Source organism: Protopterus annectens, chromosome 12.part0, assembly GCF_019279795.1.
Source record: "Protopterus annectens isolate FY-2018-M chromosome 12.part0, PAN1.0, whole genome shotgun sequence".
NCBI classification, from domain to species: Eukaryota; Metazoa; Chordata; order Ceratodontiformes; family Protopteridae; genus Protopterus; species Protopterus annectens.
In genome coordinates this window covers 875,132,133-875,150,133 of record NC_056746.1, presented here as the reverse complement: position 1 = coordinate 875,150,133, position 18,001 = coordinate 875,132,133, and positions in this window count along the sequence as shown.

The window sequence follows — 18,001 nt, the reverse complement described above, 5'->3', positions numbered from 1 at the left end:
AACTGTTCTACTCTTGCACAGAGGTGGTGCATCCACTGACCAACATAACTATACACCCCTTTGTCTAAGTATCCATAGCTGTATGTTCACAGGGGCAATCATGGAGCTGATCAGCACACATATATGTGATCTACATACAGTTGACTGTACACAGTTTGGATGTATGACAGGGGGAGCATGACTGTTACATGTGGTGGACATTTCCAAGGCAGTCACCAAGGACCTTTGTGAGGGTACATCAGGGTGTACAACCCCTAGACTGAGCCAAGATATCTGACTATATCCCCCATTCAGACAACATTTACAAAGCACTCACTTAGGCATCCACAATACTGTCATTGTAGGTGTCACTAAGTGGCCCATTGATGGCACACATATGCAACATAGGGACATTAGCCTCCAGTAGCTGAACTATAAGCAGCAGTGCTCAACAGGGAGCAGTACTGGGTCCTCTACTGCTTGGAATCCATGTAACCATAATATACATGACTACTGAATGACTGTGGCTAACAATGTTGGCTGATGCCTGCAAACTGTGAGCACTCATAGAGTCTCTGTGGTACCAGACAGATCTATGTACCTGGAAAGTAGCACATCAGTCACAACACATGATGTACATACTCAGGGGTGAAAGAACTGGGCATGCAGACCTGGCCACACAGATGTACACCTAATATGCTTCAGATTACCATGTCTCTACAGTTGTGTGGCAGGAGTCAAATGGCATAGCTGAGGCCATAGTCACCAGTAAGTGCCACACTCATAACCTCCATGTACTCTTGTCTCAGCATGCCAATATCTGAGTGCAATGGCCATTTGTTGATGTACCTTTCCAAGCAGTACTGGCAATTGCACACAACAGTATGGTCCCTCACAAAGACACTTTATGTCTTCAGTATGTGTTCAATGGGGATCATCTGCAATGAGTATCATTATTGCCTGTGGCATATAGACTACTCAGAGGTGATCTGTGCCTTGCATACAGGGCAATGTGTGACCCTGCTCAAATGTATATGTTGCCTGTTTGTAGGAAGTATAGTAGATGGATGACTCACTGTAAGGACATTCACCTAGTATGTGATGTTAGTACTACATGCTTATGGGAGAGATTTGTCTAACAGACTTAAACACACCCTTGGAAGAGAACCCTGCCTAATGGCACACAGAGGACCTCAGTGCACCTCAGCATATGCCATCTGTATGGTTGGCTGGGTGGCCTTCATCTCAACACAGGGAATCTGCCTGTGTCCCTCTTGGACTTGGGCACTATGTGCTGATCCTGTAAGTGCAGGTATAAAGATGTCTATGATTGTGAGGGCTGTATGGCCATTATGCTAGTTAAGTCCAAATGTCCTATAGTTTCATAACATTATATAAAATGCTCTAACAGGCTGACACAAAAACATGGCTACATTGAGGCTAGCACCACTTCCAATCACTGCATACAGGGCACACCAAGGCACACAGATAGTGCAAGTTGGCTGTATGTAGATGTGAACACTTACCTATGTAATGGTACACACTACAGATCACAGTATGTCTTGCACGCAACACATCTCATGTCTGCCAGTACTATCAGTTTAAGACATATTATGCTTGATGACATAAGTAGGCCTTGTTGTGGTCTGTCCTTTGGGGGGCCACATCAACCACTACAAATAAAACACTGCAAAACCCTACCTATTTCTAGGATACCATTTTTATGCCATATGGATACACACACACACACACACACACACACACACACACACACACACACACACACACACACCAAGTGATGAGAGTGAGATTAGAACCCTTACCTATCTAGTCTTATACACTATAGATCACAGTACTTATTGCATGCACCACAGCTTAATTCTAATACTATACTTCTGCTTGTGCTTCAACAAAGTATTAGTTTAAGGGTGTGCACACGTATGCAACCAGCTTATTGTACGTTTTTTTAATTTTTATATTTTTTCCCCTAACAGATTTGCTTTTCAGTTGAATTGTGGAGGTTATAGGTCAAATTAAAGATGGGAAAAGTTTTGAAATTATTTATTGTGGTCTCATATTTTTATATCACAAAAACCTGGCATTTTAACAGGAGTGTGTACACTTTTTATGTCCACTATATATGTGTTATGTAGATATATGGAGAGTGTCTATGTATCATTTTAATATATATATAGCTATATATAACAAGAGAAGAGAGTGTGTTGAGTAGATGGAAAGAGTATTTTGAGAGGCTGATGAATGAAGACAATGAGAGAGAGAGAAGGTTGGATGATGTGGGGATAGTGAATCAGGAAGTGAAACAGATTAGCAAGGAGGAAGTAAGGACAGCTATGAAGAGGATGAAGAATGGAAAGGCTGTTGGCCCAAATGACATACCAATGGAAGCATGGAGGTGCGTAGGAGAAATGGCAGTGAAATTTTTAACTAGATTGTTTAATGAAATTTTGAAAAGTCAGAGGATGCCTGAGGAGTGGAGAAAAAGTGTTTTGGTACCTATATTTAAGAATAAGGGTGATGTGCAGAGCTGCAGTAACTACAGAGGGATAAAATTGATCAGTCACATCTTGAAGTTATGGGAAAGAGTAGTAGAAGCTAGGTTAAGAAGGGAGGTGATGATTAGTGATCAGCAGTATGGTTTCATGCCAGGAAAGAGCACTACAGATGCACTGTTTGCTCTGAGAGTGTTATTGGAGAAATACAGAGAAGGTCAGAAGGAGTTGCATTGTGTCTTTGTAGACTTGGAGAAAGCATATGACAGGGTGCCTAGAGAAGAGTTGTGGTATTGTATGAGGAAGTCGGGAGTGGCAGAGAAGTATGTAAGAGTGGTACAGGATATGTACGAGGGTAGTGTGACAGTGGTGAGGACTGCAGTGGGAGTGACAGATCCATTTAAGGTGGAGGTGGGATTACATCAAGAATCAGCTCTGAGTCCTTTCTTATTTGCAGTGGTGATGGACAGGTTAACAGATGAGATCAGACAGGAGGCCCCATGAACTATGATGTTTACAGCTGACATTGTGATCTGTAGTGAGAGCAGGAATCAGGTTGAGGAGACTCTGGAGAGGTGGAGATATGCTCTAGAGAGCAGAGGAATGAAGGTCAGCAGGGCTAAGACAGAATATATGTGTGTAAATGAGAGGGAGGGTAGAGGAATGGTGAGGATGCAGGGAGTAGAGTTGGTAAAGGTGGACGAGTTTAAGTACTTGGGATCAACAGTTCAGAGTAATGGTGAATGTGGAAGAGAGGTGAAGAAGAGAGTACAGGCAGGGTGGAATGGGTGGAGAAGAGTGACAGGAGTGATTTGTGACAGACGGGTACCAGTAAGAGTGAAAGGGAAGGTCTACAAGAGGGTAGTGAGACCAGCTATGTTATATAGGTTGGAGACAGTGGCATTGACAAAAAGGCAGGAGTCAGAGCTGGATGTGGCAGAGTTAAAGATGTTAAGATTTGCACTCGGTGTGACTAGGATGGATAGGATTAGGAATCAGTATATTAGAAGGTCAGCTCATGTTGGACAGTTTGGAGACAAAGCAAGAGAGACGAGATTGCATTGGTTTGGACATGTGCTGAGGAGAGATGATGGGTATATTGGAAAAAAGATGCTAAGGATGGAGCTGCCAGGTAAGAGGAAAAGAGGAAGGACTAAGATAAGGTTTATGTACGTGGTGAGAGAGGACATGCAGGCGGTTGGTGTGACAGAGCAAGATGCAGAGGATAGGAAGAAATGGAAAGAGATGATCCACTGTGGCGACCCTTAATGGGAAAAGCTGAAAGATGAAGATGATGATTGGTATATATCTATTTAACACTACATAGCAATAGATATACTATGTATGTGAGAGAGAGATATTGGCAGACGGATATGTATATGTATATGTCTGAATGTATATACATATTTATACAGAACAGGTCATTTTGATGTAGGGGCAACAGAATTGCAATCATTTTAACTAAGTATATGGGCATGCCTAGTGTGACTGTCAGTACTTAGAAAGTGACTCCAGGCCACACCTACCCATACTGCAGTCTGGGGGTTTTGTGTGTTACAGACATTAACATCTGCCCATGTTTCTGCAGTACTGCTCTTTACTCAAAATGTCCATGGCATTCCTCAGCTGTCTGCTGTACTTACTATGTGACTGAGGTTCATAATGTTATACCACACACAGACTGACAGTCTTGCATACCTCTCAACTGTACAGATTTTCACAGAATGTTCAGATTTTTACCTCATATTTGTGGTCTGTTCCTCATATATTTGTGGTTTTCTGGTAAATTATTGAATATTGAAGTCAATAAATAATACTAAATAAAGACAAACATTTGAATTTCAGACTTGATGTCTGTAAGGTAAACATTCTAACCATTATACCAACACCCAACCTCAACAACAATCCTTCAGAAAATATGTACTAATGCAAAACCTTTATTTCTAGCACTTTCTAGGTTTATAGGAGCAATATTTAAATTCTGTCCTTATTTTTAGCATTTGGCCCACCATTCTTTCTGGCTTTGTCCAGATTTCCTGCACTATGAGGCTGATAGGTATGACAGTCTGTGAAAACACCAATATAATAATACCTCACATGCAAAAGATGTGAATACTTCTGGATTAGAACCATCAACACCATTACCCATGCTAACTTCCCTGGTCCACTGAGCAACACAGGTTGCCAGACAAAGAGAGTCATTCATCACACAATCAACAGTATAAATATGTACGTTGTTATTCCTGCATTATAGGGCGGCCACGGTGGTGCAGCGGTTAGCATTGCCGCCTCACAGCAAGAGGTTCTCTGGTTTGATTCTCAGCTGGGGTGTCTTCTGTGCGGAGTCTGCATGTCCTCCCTGTGGTCGTGTGGGTTTCCTCCGGGTGCTCCGGTTTCCTCCCACATCCCAAAGACATGCAGTAGGTGGATTGGACACTCTAAATTGGCCCTAGGTGTAAGTGTGTGCGTGTGTGTGCCTTCTGTGGAAGGTTGGGCGCCGGGCTGGCAACTCGACACCATAAAACTCCACTGCCAATCATGAGTGGACAGATGATCCGCTGTGGCAACCCCTAACCGGGAAAAGCCGAAAGAAGAAGTTATTCCTGCATTATGTGAGATATACAATGTGTGGTCAGGTTCTATGTTACAGCCCTGAGATTGCCTGGTCTGCTGATAGACCTTTGCTGACTTACCGTTAAAGCAGCTATAGGGAACATTGCCTTGTTGGGGGTGGGGGAACAACAGCACATGACCTGCTGGAATAGACAGTAGTCCAAATATCATGTGACCCCCACTGTTTTACATCTCCCTTGACAGATGTAGTGAATATTCCAACCATGAGTCCTAGTGATTATTAGGGAACACATATTATTGGGCTGGATATCTGTAGCCCCATGTGGATGGTACTTCTGTCCACATAGCCCACTATAATTCCTTGCATAACTGCAGCAGACCCATACATAAGATACCATATTATAGTAATCCTTACAAGTAGTGCGTAGGTTAGAGACTTACCATGTGAATGCAGCAGTTGACAGAACTGTAGTTCAAGGCTGACTCTTTGTGATGCAAGCAGTACCAAGCCAATACAAGGTTGTGTGGGTTGCCTGGCATCAGCAATTTTACTATATGTATGTGAGTAGGAGTAAGGTGTCAGTCCATAAGGCCCTAGGTTGTCAGTGAATGTGCTATGTGTTGTCTCTTAGCCAAAGCCAGGGCATACTGAGCATGCCTATGTCTGCCTACAGTGATATCAGTAGGGGTTTCCTCCTCCAAGTCCTCCTGTGAGTGTGACTGTGGTGACCTAGGCAATGGTGGGGGCTGTGTATCCCTTCCCTTTGCTGATCCTGCTGCAGCTGTTTCCCCAGGATCATATTTTGTAGCATGGCACATACTGTGAATATCTGTGCACATGTTGCTGGAGTATACTGCAGGGCTCCTTCAGATATATCGAGGCTCTGGAACCATGACTTCAGAAGCCCAAACACATGCTCTATGATATTCCTAGTTTGTGCTGTGCCTCATTATGGCATTCTTCCATGGGTGTGTGTGCATTTCTGGTGGGTGTCATCATCGCAGTTCCAGTGGGTAGCCAGCATCCCCCAGTAAATGGCCATGTGGGATGTCCCCCCAGCAAACATCTTGTACAGCTGTGATGCATGCTAGATATGGGAGTCATGATAACTGCCAGGGATGCCAGCACACACTTTCATGATAATGCCCTGGATATTGTACATGACCTAGCAGTTGATAAAGTGGTACCTCTTATGGTTGACGTAGATTCTACCCTCCTCCCCAGGTGGTGACTTGATGTGTACATGAGTGAAATCTATGGCTCCCAGTACTTCAGGGTAGTGTGCTACATGGTAGAAGTGTTGCATATTGCTGGCCATCGCTTCTGGGGTGAGTGGAAAAGAAATGTGCTCACTGCCATGTGGTAGCATGGCATCCAGGAGCTGGTGGAGTACCCTGGATGCTGATGCCTGTGAGACTCCCATTATGTCCCCAGTTGGTCTTTGGAAGGTGCTTGTAGCTAGAGTCCTAAGGGCTACACATACCTTTGTTTCCTCTGGGATGGGTTCTCCCCTGTTGACTCTGGGTCTGAGTTGAGGGTGGGAGAGCTCAGTGAGTTCTTGCAGTATGTCCCTGTCTACCCTGTAGCACTCTACAATCTCCAGCTGATGTAGCCACGGGAAGGTTACCCTGGGCCTGACCACTCTTCTTCATCTCTTTCTAGGGCTATGGTCAGCATCAGAAGCAGCTGCATTGACTTCAGTATCTATCACATACAGATGTAGCAGACCTGCAGCATCCCCTAGCATTCTTTCCATTAAAATTCACAAGTCTGTACTTCAATGAAAACGCCTTAAACATTTATCAAATATTCCATCATACCTCTCAACAGAACAAACCCACCATCCATGTCCCTGTTGGACAGGGGCTTTGGGTGCTGACTTGTCTAAACATGGGCTAAACTCTTGGCTAGGCTATTAAGGGCTTCATGGCCAATAGCCCAGTAATCACTGATGATCCTACGATCAACCTGCAGACTCTGAAAATAGGAACAGAGGCCCTTGAAAAATAGGAACAACTAAAAATCTGGACATCTACTTAGCATAAAATTTGAATACCAGAAGCACATAACACATCCAGCTTCCAGTAGAAATGTGGAACATTACTCAGAAACATGTTTACAAAACAGAGGGTGACAAAAATGATTGAGAAATATAAGCACATTATCAATGAAACAGTCTAAATTCAGTAGACTTTAATGAAAACTGTATCACAAAATTCTACCACACAAGGTCTTTTATTTTTCTTCATAAAAAGGAAGATGAAAGATGTGTGTCCTCTTTCTTTAAATTATCATTGTTGCTAGTATGTTGATCATGTAATGTAGTTTTCTGTGTATTAAACAGCTTCAAAAATCACACATGATGAAGGGAATTCAGAAAAATATCAAGGGGTAAATCAAACCTGAAAATATGGACATACCTCATACAATAGTGACAGCCTGTATAGGGGTAAATCAGGCCTGAAAATAAGGCTTCCAAAATAAGGAAGTTTAGCGGTCTGTATTCTATGCATGAATACTCTGAAGAAGTTCTGCAAGGACATCAGGCAGTTTGCGTACTGAAACAAAGAATAAAGGTGGTAAACTGGGTATGGGTCTGTTGATATATAGATATAGATACAGATATAGATTTGTGTGTGTGTGTGTGTGTGTGTGTGTGTGTGTGTGTGTGTGTGTGTGTGTGTGTGTGTGTGTATATATATATAGATATATATATATATATATATATATATATATATATATAGATAGATAGATATAAATATATACATAGAGAGAGAGACAGAAAGAGAAAGACAGATTTTATATCTATCTGTATGTATATATATATATATATATATATATATATATATATATATATATATATATATATATATATATATATATATATATATATATATATATATATATATATATATATATATATATATATGTGGGTGTCTCAGTGTAAATCATATTTGCATAAGGTTGACCCGCATATTGTCAACTCACATTGGATAACATATGCATATGGTTGACAGCAACAGCCTTGGGGTAGGGGAATATGCCCTTTCCCAAGGACTGCGTCATCAGAGAGTTAGTATATATAATTATCAGGGGATGTGGGAGTCGCGCTTAACTTTTCCTTGCATGTTGGAAGGAATAGCATGCCCTGTAGCATGCTAATATGCTTTCGTCAAAGTAAGCTTGTTGACATAAAGCATGTCGACATTTCCATCGATGTACTATTAGTGTGTATATATCTACCTATCTATATATACATATATCAATATGTCTGTATATCTGTATATATCTGTGTATGTATGTATGTATATCTATATATATATATATATATATATATATATATATATATATATATACACCTATATATCTATTATCTTTTTGTGTGTGTGTGTGTGTGTGTGTGTGTGTGTGTGTATATATATATATGTATATATATATATATATATATATATATATATATATATATATATATATAAAAACGGTGCATCTGAACTGCATTCAGACAGCAGATGCAGGACTTGTTAGACAAAGCAGGACAACGGGAACTGATTTTGATAAAGGGCGACCCAAACACACATACATTGGGACAAACAGAACAGAATATGAGGACTGCCTGGGTTCACATGTTGGGGCAATAGAAATAAAGAAGGAAAGGCCATTCTAGACTTCTGTTAGGCAAATGGCTTAATGGTGGCCAAATCATGGTTCAACATGCAAGACAGTCACAAACTCTCATACAAGAGTGGCCAACATGAAACTTGGGTAGACTTCCTCCTAGTAAGGAAAGGGTGCTGAAGAAGAATAAGTGATTGCAAAGTCATCCCCAGTGAAACAATCAGTCTGCAGCATAAACCACTGGTTTCTGTAATCAGTTACAAGCATGGTCAGAGAAGGCTCTAAGGTGAACAGAAGCAAGGCTGATGGCCTGGATGTTGACTGGAGAGAAAGCACAAGTGTTTCAGGGAATTACTTGGGGCTGTAGCACCTCAGGAAGAAGAGGAGATAGGTGGAGTTGAAGAAGATGAATGAAAGCACCTTAAAACAGTATGTGTGAGGACTATAGAGAAGGTATGCAGAAGAGCCAAGTATGGAAATAAGGTACATGAGGAAAGCTGTTGTTGGTGCAGATGTCCAGGAAGTCATCAAAAGAAAGAAGTAGGGCAGGAAAAAGTGGGAGACAGAAAATATGGATCAGGTTAAGTAGGAATACTGGATGGCTAACAAAGAGGCTAAGAGAGGTGTTGCAATAGCAAAGAACAAGGCATCAGAGGCACTCTAATAGATTATGAAAAGTGACTCAGTAGATGGCACAAAGAAACTCTATCAGGTTGTAAGGCAAAGAGAGAAAGATAAAGAAGGCCGACACCATTAATAAGGGATGCCAGCAACAACCTGCTCACCCGTGCACAGGACATCAAACGAAGATGGAAGGAGTACTTCCTGCAGCTCCTGTTTGAAGAAAACCACACAGAGGCTGTACTGCCCCAGACACAACCTACAATGAAAGAAGAGGAGGAGCCCACACTAGAAGAAGTAAGAACAGCACTAAGGAAAATAAAGTCAGGAAAATCAGCAGGCTCATATGAGGTCACAGCAGATATGATTGAGCTATTGGGTGATATGGGTGAAAAATGGCTCCTGAGGGTACTCATAGCAGTATGGAGAGATGACTGGACTGGAGAATAAGCATAGTAGTGCCAGTGTAAAGCAAAGGGGACATTTACAACTGTGGGTAGTATGGAGGTATCAAAGTCTTGCCACACTGCATAAAAGCTCTGGAGAGGGTGATTGATAAACGTATATGCACAGTAACAGAAAGTAAGATGGGAGATGAGCAGTTCAGATTCAGATCAGAATGCAGCACAACTGACCAAATGTATGCACTGAGAAGATTAAATAAAAATAAACTTATAACAGGAGAGAGTCAAACTGGTAATTCCAAGACTTGGAGAAAGCATATGACTAGGTCCCAGGAAAGCCTATTTGAGCAGTCCTGTGGTAGTTCAAAGTCCCAGAAACACTGGTAGAATTAGGGCAGGCTATGTACAAGGACCCAATGACTCAAGTACAAACAGAGGTCAGTCTCACAGAGAGGTTTTCTTTGGGAGTGAGTGAGCATCAGTGTTCAGCTCAGAGCTCACTGTTGTTCATAGTGCTAATTGACTATATTAGCAAACAGGTTGGAGAGGACAGATCAACAAAGTTGCTGTATGCAGATGATGTGGTATTACAGGCAGACTCTGAGAAAATACTTCAGCAAACCATAAGAGAGTGTAATGCAAAACTTAAGGCACATGGAATGAAACAGAGTACAGAAAAGGAAGATGTAATGGCAGGAAATGGGGGGGGAATAAGAATAAGCTGAGAACTGAGGCAGAAGGGAAGACAGTGGAACAGGTTAACAGCATCAAGTACATGGGTGGGGTGGTTGGGGAGAAGGGAAGACGAAATGAGGTGATCAAAGCTAGAATCAGAGGGTCAGAAGCCAACTGGTATAGAGTGTCAGGTATAGTGCATGACGGAAGAATGCCAAAGACGCTGAAAAGTAAAGTCTACAAAACAGTGGTGTGACCATTACTACTGTATGGTACACAAACCTGGCCAATAAACAATGAGCAGTTGAGGAATCCTACCACAACTGTTTTTGTACAGACCGGTAGCAAGGTTACATTGCAGGGCACCTCAATATGTATCTAGACATTGGAAACATGACTTTGAGCAAGTCAGATACATGCTCTGTGATATTTCTAGTGTGTGTGTGTGTGTGTGTGTGTGTGTGTGTGTGTGTGTGTGTGTGTGTGTGTGTGTGTGTGTGTGTGTGTGTATACATTGTTGTTATCATGTTCAATGGTGTCATACGGATTAATCATGGGAGTACTGAGCCAAAGTTCTAGTGCATATCCTACATCCCCCACTAGATATCCTCATGGAAAATGCCCCTTGAAAATCTTAGATAAAGGTCAAAGGTGTGCCATATGTGGGTGTAATGGAAACTGCCAGGGTGACCTGCACACACATTTTAAATGATATTTCATGTATTATAGAAAACCTGACAGTTGATGGAGTGATATCTGTTTCTGTCTACATACCTCCTTCCAAGTTAACCAGGTGGAGCTTTTATTTTAATATGGATGCAGTTTATGGTCCCCAATACCTCAAGAAAACATACTATGGCATAGAAATTTTGCATGGTAGTAGCTCTGCGCTGGGGTATGTGGACACCAGATATGCTCCCCTACACGTTGCAGTATTGCACTGAGGAACTGGTGGAGTATTTTTGAGGCTGAGGCCTGTGTACACCTACTGTGTCCCCTTTGGTTTACTTAACATAGGCAGGGCCCAAAGACCTAGATGAGGGGTTAGATGGGGAGCCAGCAGCTGGAGACAATCATGGCAGATGGAGGCATGTAAAATATGCCATGGCACTGGCTAAGAGGCAATGACTAGCATACACACTCAGCCTTTAATTAAAAAAAGAAGAGATAAGCTCATACAAACAGTAACAGTGATACCATGCAAACTTACCAGCCTTTACTTACCCGTGTACTGGCCTGTTACTATGAACAACCCCAGCCTACTATGCTGACACCAGTAGTAACAAAAAAGAGTGATAAACCTGTAATGAACAGATACTATCTACATGTGTTTATGTACTTCAGTAAAATCAAACTATTGTTCAACTATACAAAAATGTCATAAGTAAAATAGATGACTGATATATATATATATATATATATATATATATATATATATATATATATATATATATATATATAAAACAAATACATAAAAAATGATGATAAAGTGTTTAAATGGAACAAACTTATTTTTCCTGTATATGTATTATGTTTCTAACCTATGCATCAAGCCTAAGTAGTTCCATGCCTAAGAAACCCACAGGGTAGGGCAATGTCACCATTATCTGTATAGGTAGGTAACCAAGCATTTTTACCGAACCTTATAACTACAAATGAAAAGAGAATTAGTCACTATACAAATGTGGAGTTCCAAACCAACAGTGGAAATAAAAAGGTATTGCCCAAAAACATGCTTGGCATGCTCACTATTGTGCATCATACATAAGTAGCCCAAGTCCGAAACTCCGGCAGGGATTAGGCCGATCTCAGCATCATCTGCACAAGGGGCCGAGCAAGCAGCACTACAAAAGGGAACTGCTAATGAGTCACACTTCCAAGTCACTGCCTAGCCAAAAGTCTTAATAATAAGTCTTGTACTGCCACTACTACTACTACTTCTAGTAGAATTATGACAACTACAACTGATGGCACTATTGAACTAGACTAAAATAAGGTACAAAATCTTTACATATCCTGATAAAAACAGGCTTTTGACTGAGCAATCATCAGCTGACCACTCTGTGCATCAGACATAGGCAACCGTAAGTCACAGAAATGTGCAAAGGGCAGGGCACAGTCATCATTACCTACAGAGTATACCTGTGTGTGTGTGTGTGTGTGTGTGTGTGTGTGTGTGTGTGTGTGTGTGTGTGTGTGTGTGTGTGTGTGTGTGTGTGTGTGTGTGTGTGTGGATGGGGGGGTTACAGGAGGGCAAGCCTAACACAAAAATAGTTAGTGTGCATGTAAGAGATGAGGTCACAGCAAGTATACACTGTCAAGGCCACTAGGTCTAGATGTGAAGAAGTCAGTTTTAAAGAATATTAAGACTGTGTGTGAAGTGTCATGGTCAACATGAGCAGTACTGTGTGTATTTGTCTGCAGAAACACAATCAAAGCATTTTGTGATAGCACTACAGCTTAGCATCCTGGACAATTGTGAGCCGTGCATGATAGAGGATCCGGTTCCTTGATGACACCCTTAACTATTTGAACTGTCTCATCCAGAAGTTGCACAGCTTTTTCCCTGGCTAGAAAGAGAGATGTTACCTGAGCATGAACAATGTCTCCTGGATGAACTGCCATCACAACTACTACCACAACCATGACCACATGGCTAACCATGTCTGGGTGTGGGCCCATCCACCACTGACAGAACAGTGGAACTAGTACCATATCAGGATAGGGATCTGGCATATCTGCAGCCATGCTGACTATCATTTGATGGTGTACAGGTTGTTTGGCATCATGGATGCTGACCCTACCCCAGCAGATGTTTCATAACAGACATTACATGGTGTGTCATTCTTTCTGTCCAAAGAATCATGCACACATGGTTCATGCAGTCTCATACAAAAGAATGCATGACATTTAGTATTCTGACTACTTTTTTAGTGGCCCTGGTGGAACATGTCTGCACCTCCACAGTGATCCTGCACATACATTGGGTAGATACTGAAAAAGCAATATAAGGGAGAAGGCAATAAGCATGCCTCCTCTGAGCACCTCTACTGACACCCCTGTGTGGTATTTCACCCTCACAAAAGTTAGGGGGTATTCCACTAGCTCTGCAACTGGGGTATCCACACTAATCCACCATGTCCCCATCAACCTGTCCATTCTCAAATGGTTCTGTGTCAAGGGTATGAGTATGCATGATGAATATGTCCAGACTATAGGGAGGGGATTTGGGAGCCATACCCGCCAAGTCAAACATACCTTCTGAAACCCCACACTGTGCCTGTACATCACAGCTATCGTACTTCAATGCCTGATATCCCTAGACACACAAATTGCAGTTGATAGAGGTATTATCAGCATAAAATATTATAAAACATAAGAAAAACATTCAACTTCTAATATTTAAACATATTTTAATTGCATACGTTGGGCATCACTAGGGGCTCTACTTCGCCCTGTCAAAGGCCGACAATATCGAAGCTGATATTGTCGGCAGCAAAATGTCGAAAGCAAAAGTCATCGCGCGTGTAAACGGTAATCTCCATAAGGGGAGATTTCCATTTACTGCAATGTAGTGCAGTCTTGGAGTTGGTATATTTAAGTATCGGGGGGTGTGCAGGGGGGCTTGCCCCCTTGCATAGAGAAATTTGTGTTGTGTTTGGGTGTTTTTCTTTTTGTGTGTGTGTGTGTTCGATGCTCGGGGGTTTCGACATTTTCATGTTGATTATTACGCTGTCGACAGTTTGAGTTTTCGACAGTGTAATATAAACATTCACTAGGTGATATCCTCTAGTTGTTTTCCACTTCTGCTCCCACATCCATTACAGCAACTCTTTTGACAGGAACTCCTCTGGCTCAGTGAATGATGGTTCACTAGCAGGTGCACCCACAGCAGCTCTTCATTTTCTTGTCATAGCCTTGGCTCTATCACTAGCCCTCTTGATCATATAACTAGAGCCATGTCTGACACTTTTGTAGTCATGGCCTTGGCCACAATCGACTACCAGTTGCCAAATATAATCAGAGAAGGTCTTGCAGGTAAATGAGGATGGAGGAACCGTGACCCATGGAGACAGAGGATCTGGATTATGACATCATTCTCACCATCTGAGAACAAAGGTTTCCTTGGGACTGATGCCTTCTTTTTTGCTTTGGTGCCATATCTCTGTTGTGATGTAAATAAGAATAAAATATATCAGACACAAACATCACAACAGGGGGTGGAGGTTTACAGGCTTATCTAACACTGGGCAGAAAAAGTTCTTTATGTAACTATCACCATGTAAAATGTAAAAACACCCCACACAAATGGGAATAACATATGACTACAGAATGGCACAAACACTGATATCCACATGTAGAAAAACAGTCAAATATCCAAATTCTAGGCTGATAGAACACTATAAGTACAGAACAGTTTCTTAATTTGTAATGACAACCCATATAAGCTTCACAAGTCAGCATGTCTCAACATCCTAAGAATGTTGTTAGAAAGCCATTAAATAGAAGTAAAGGAGAATTGCAAAACATCTGTTCATATGTTCATTACAAAAACACAAATTTGCAAAGACAGCACTCATTGCAACTAAAAGCACTAAAAAATCTGTAAGTAGTATATGTAAAGAACATTACATACCTTTAAAGACTTTCAGAGAGTTCTCCAAAAAGTATAACAAATGTAACAGCTCTAACAGTCAGCAACATTTATTTTCTTTGGCAGCACTTGGGAAACCAAGCAGTCTTCCCTAGTACAATGGAAGTTCTGTAACCCTGGGTTCTGCTTAGATGGTGTAGATTAATATTTGGGCATACTGAATATGTTCATTAGGTGTCAGCTCTTTATCATTCCTGAATCAATTAATCTGCTTGATGTGATGGACAGGTAAACATGTTAGCACCTGCACGATGACATGCACACATATCACAAAACAAACAGATGGGAAACAATTAAATGAGCCTCAATTCTCCAAGGAAGTATAGAACAAAATAAACCAAGGCATGACCATCTACAAAGAGAGTTTAACGTCAAGCTTTCGAGTCAAAACTCTTTTTCAAATACATATAACTCCAGTTAAAACCATACAATAAATATTCCTTGCCAACCAATCAAATATAAAAAATTAAACAATTAATCAGTTTGGTATCAGCTCAAAGGTAAACTCACATTATAACAATAATAAAAGAATCTATCAGACATAAGATTGTTTGAATTTTAAACTAGGCTTAATGCTCTTCACTTGATTAAGACCTGGTGACATATCTGCTCTAAAAAAATGTATCCATTTATATTCTGCCCATTCTGTCATATTGACAATGTCCTCCCCCCTTTTATTATTCAAAATTCTTTGGAATATCCTAAACTTGAATGTGTGGTCATCACCCACTTCTATAATGTGTTGACTTAAAGCATTAGTATCAACTTCCCTACGGATTTCTGACAAGTGTAACGCTATTCTTTCTTTAAATTTACAATTAGTTTTGCCTATATAGAAGCTAGAACATTTTGCACAATTCGCTAACTAAACTATATTTTCACTATTACATGTACCAAATGTCTTAAAAATAAATTTAGTCTGTGAAATAGGACGTGTAAATTCTGTGTCTATGTTAATAAACTTACAATATACATGGTTATAGGGGTCTATATCAGAACATCAAAGTTTCAAAACTTCGAGTGTTCTACTATCGACCCCTATTCAGTGAAAGCTAAAAATATCAAAGCAACAGAAAACCAAATTTTTTCCTAGTGAAAGAATTTGGTTGCCCGTTTCTGTTGCTTCAGTATTTTCAGTGCTGTGGTGGAAAGTTACGGGTTGGGTTCAGGTAAGTGTGCGATTGTGTGGACGTGAGAGTCAGGGCGGGTTAGGTGAGTTAGGGTTAGGGCGCGGGTGAGGTGAGTGTGCGATAGTGACAGACCTTAGGGTTAGGGTTTGGGTTAAGGTAAGTGGATGGTTAGTGGTGTGTGCATAGTTTAGTGTAGGGTTAGGTGTAAGATTTTAGGTGTATGTGTGTGGATTGCTGCTTGCTTGTGTTGTATCTATGTGTTTTGGAACAGCGAATTTTTAGGAAAAAATTTGCTGTTCTGTATGTTCGATGTTTTCAGCTTTCGCTGAATAGGGGTCAATATTAGAACATTCGAAGTTTTGAAACTTCAGTGTTCTAATATAGACCCATTCACAGCAGGGGACTGTACTCTTACTTCTAACATGAGCTCCTTTAGTCTCTATCTTAAGATCTTTGTAGCAAAACAGCTGTTTCAGATTCTTTTCTTTTTTATATATAAAAAATGGTTTATTCCCTACTATTCATTTGGCATTAACATCAGAATTTAAGGTAGTCTAGTTTCTTTCAATAATATTCTTAATCTGTTGCGAGTGCCTATTACACTTCATCGCATTACTTAAATTGTATTTCTTAGGTTCACTTCCCATAATAGTGTCAGCAGACAAGGTGCTGGTACTATGTAAATATGGTTTAGCTAGATTTCGATGTTAATAAATTCCTATCATATCCTCTGTGTATAAAATCATGAGACATAATTTCAATCTCTGATTTAAATCCATCCTCTGTCGTACTTAAATGACTAGCTCTTAAAATTAGCTCTTTACCACGCCTTTACATACATGTTTAGGATGCATACTAGAGTTATGGACATATCTGGTAGTCTGTACATCTTTCTGATGAATTGAAGTTTGTATCATATCATTGATCTTAAATAGCTTCACATCCAACAAACTAATATCACTAACAAAACAGCACATGTCAAAATGAAGGAAGTCAGTAGTATTATGTAGTTGTTGAACAAACATTTCAAGTGTGTGCCTAGTTCCTGTCCACAACAATATGATGTCATCTACAAAGCATTTATAAAAAATTAGATAACCATGTTGACAACTATCCATTCCAGAGCCAAAAATATGCAACTCCTCCCATCTAGCTAACACAATATTATTGTAGCTGTTAGCTACCAGTGTTCCGATGGCCACACTTAGTATTTGGTGATATAATTCTCCATTAAACATAAAGACATTACTATTAAGCACAAGTTCCAAAAAAGTGCATATAAGTGTGATCTTATTAGCAGAAAAATTACTATGCGTAACTAAAAACTCCCTTAAATAATTTATTCCCACCTCATTAGACATTATATCCATTGTTGCAAGAAGAGTCTTTGTAACATCCTTATCAATCAAGAAATGTCCTAATGACTCCAAAATGTCACATGTATCCTTTATAAAAGCTCTAGTGTGTCTTAATAAAGGTTTACGCTGTTGGCCCAGATATTTGGAGATGGCTATAGTGGCCCACTGTCCACCCGAGACAATAGGTCTCATAGGTGGATTCAATAAGTTCTTATGAATTTTAGGTACATAGTAGATAAACGGGTATACTGGGTGTTTGATATACAGATAATTATACTGCTCTGGTGTAATGGCTAGCTGCATCAATTGGTCATAGAGCTCACACTTAATTTTATAAATCATATTATTCAAATCAGTGCTGTTAATAATTCTAAACATATGCACATCACTCAAAAATTCAAGCATCAGCTATTGATATTTCTCATAATTCATAACGACAGTTTTCCCTCCCTTATCATCAGGTTTAATAATTATATCCTT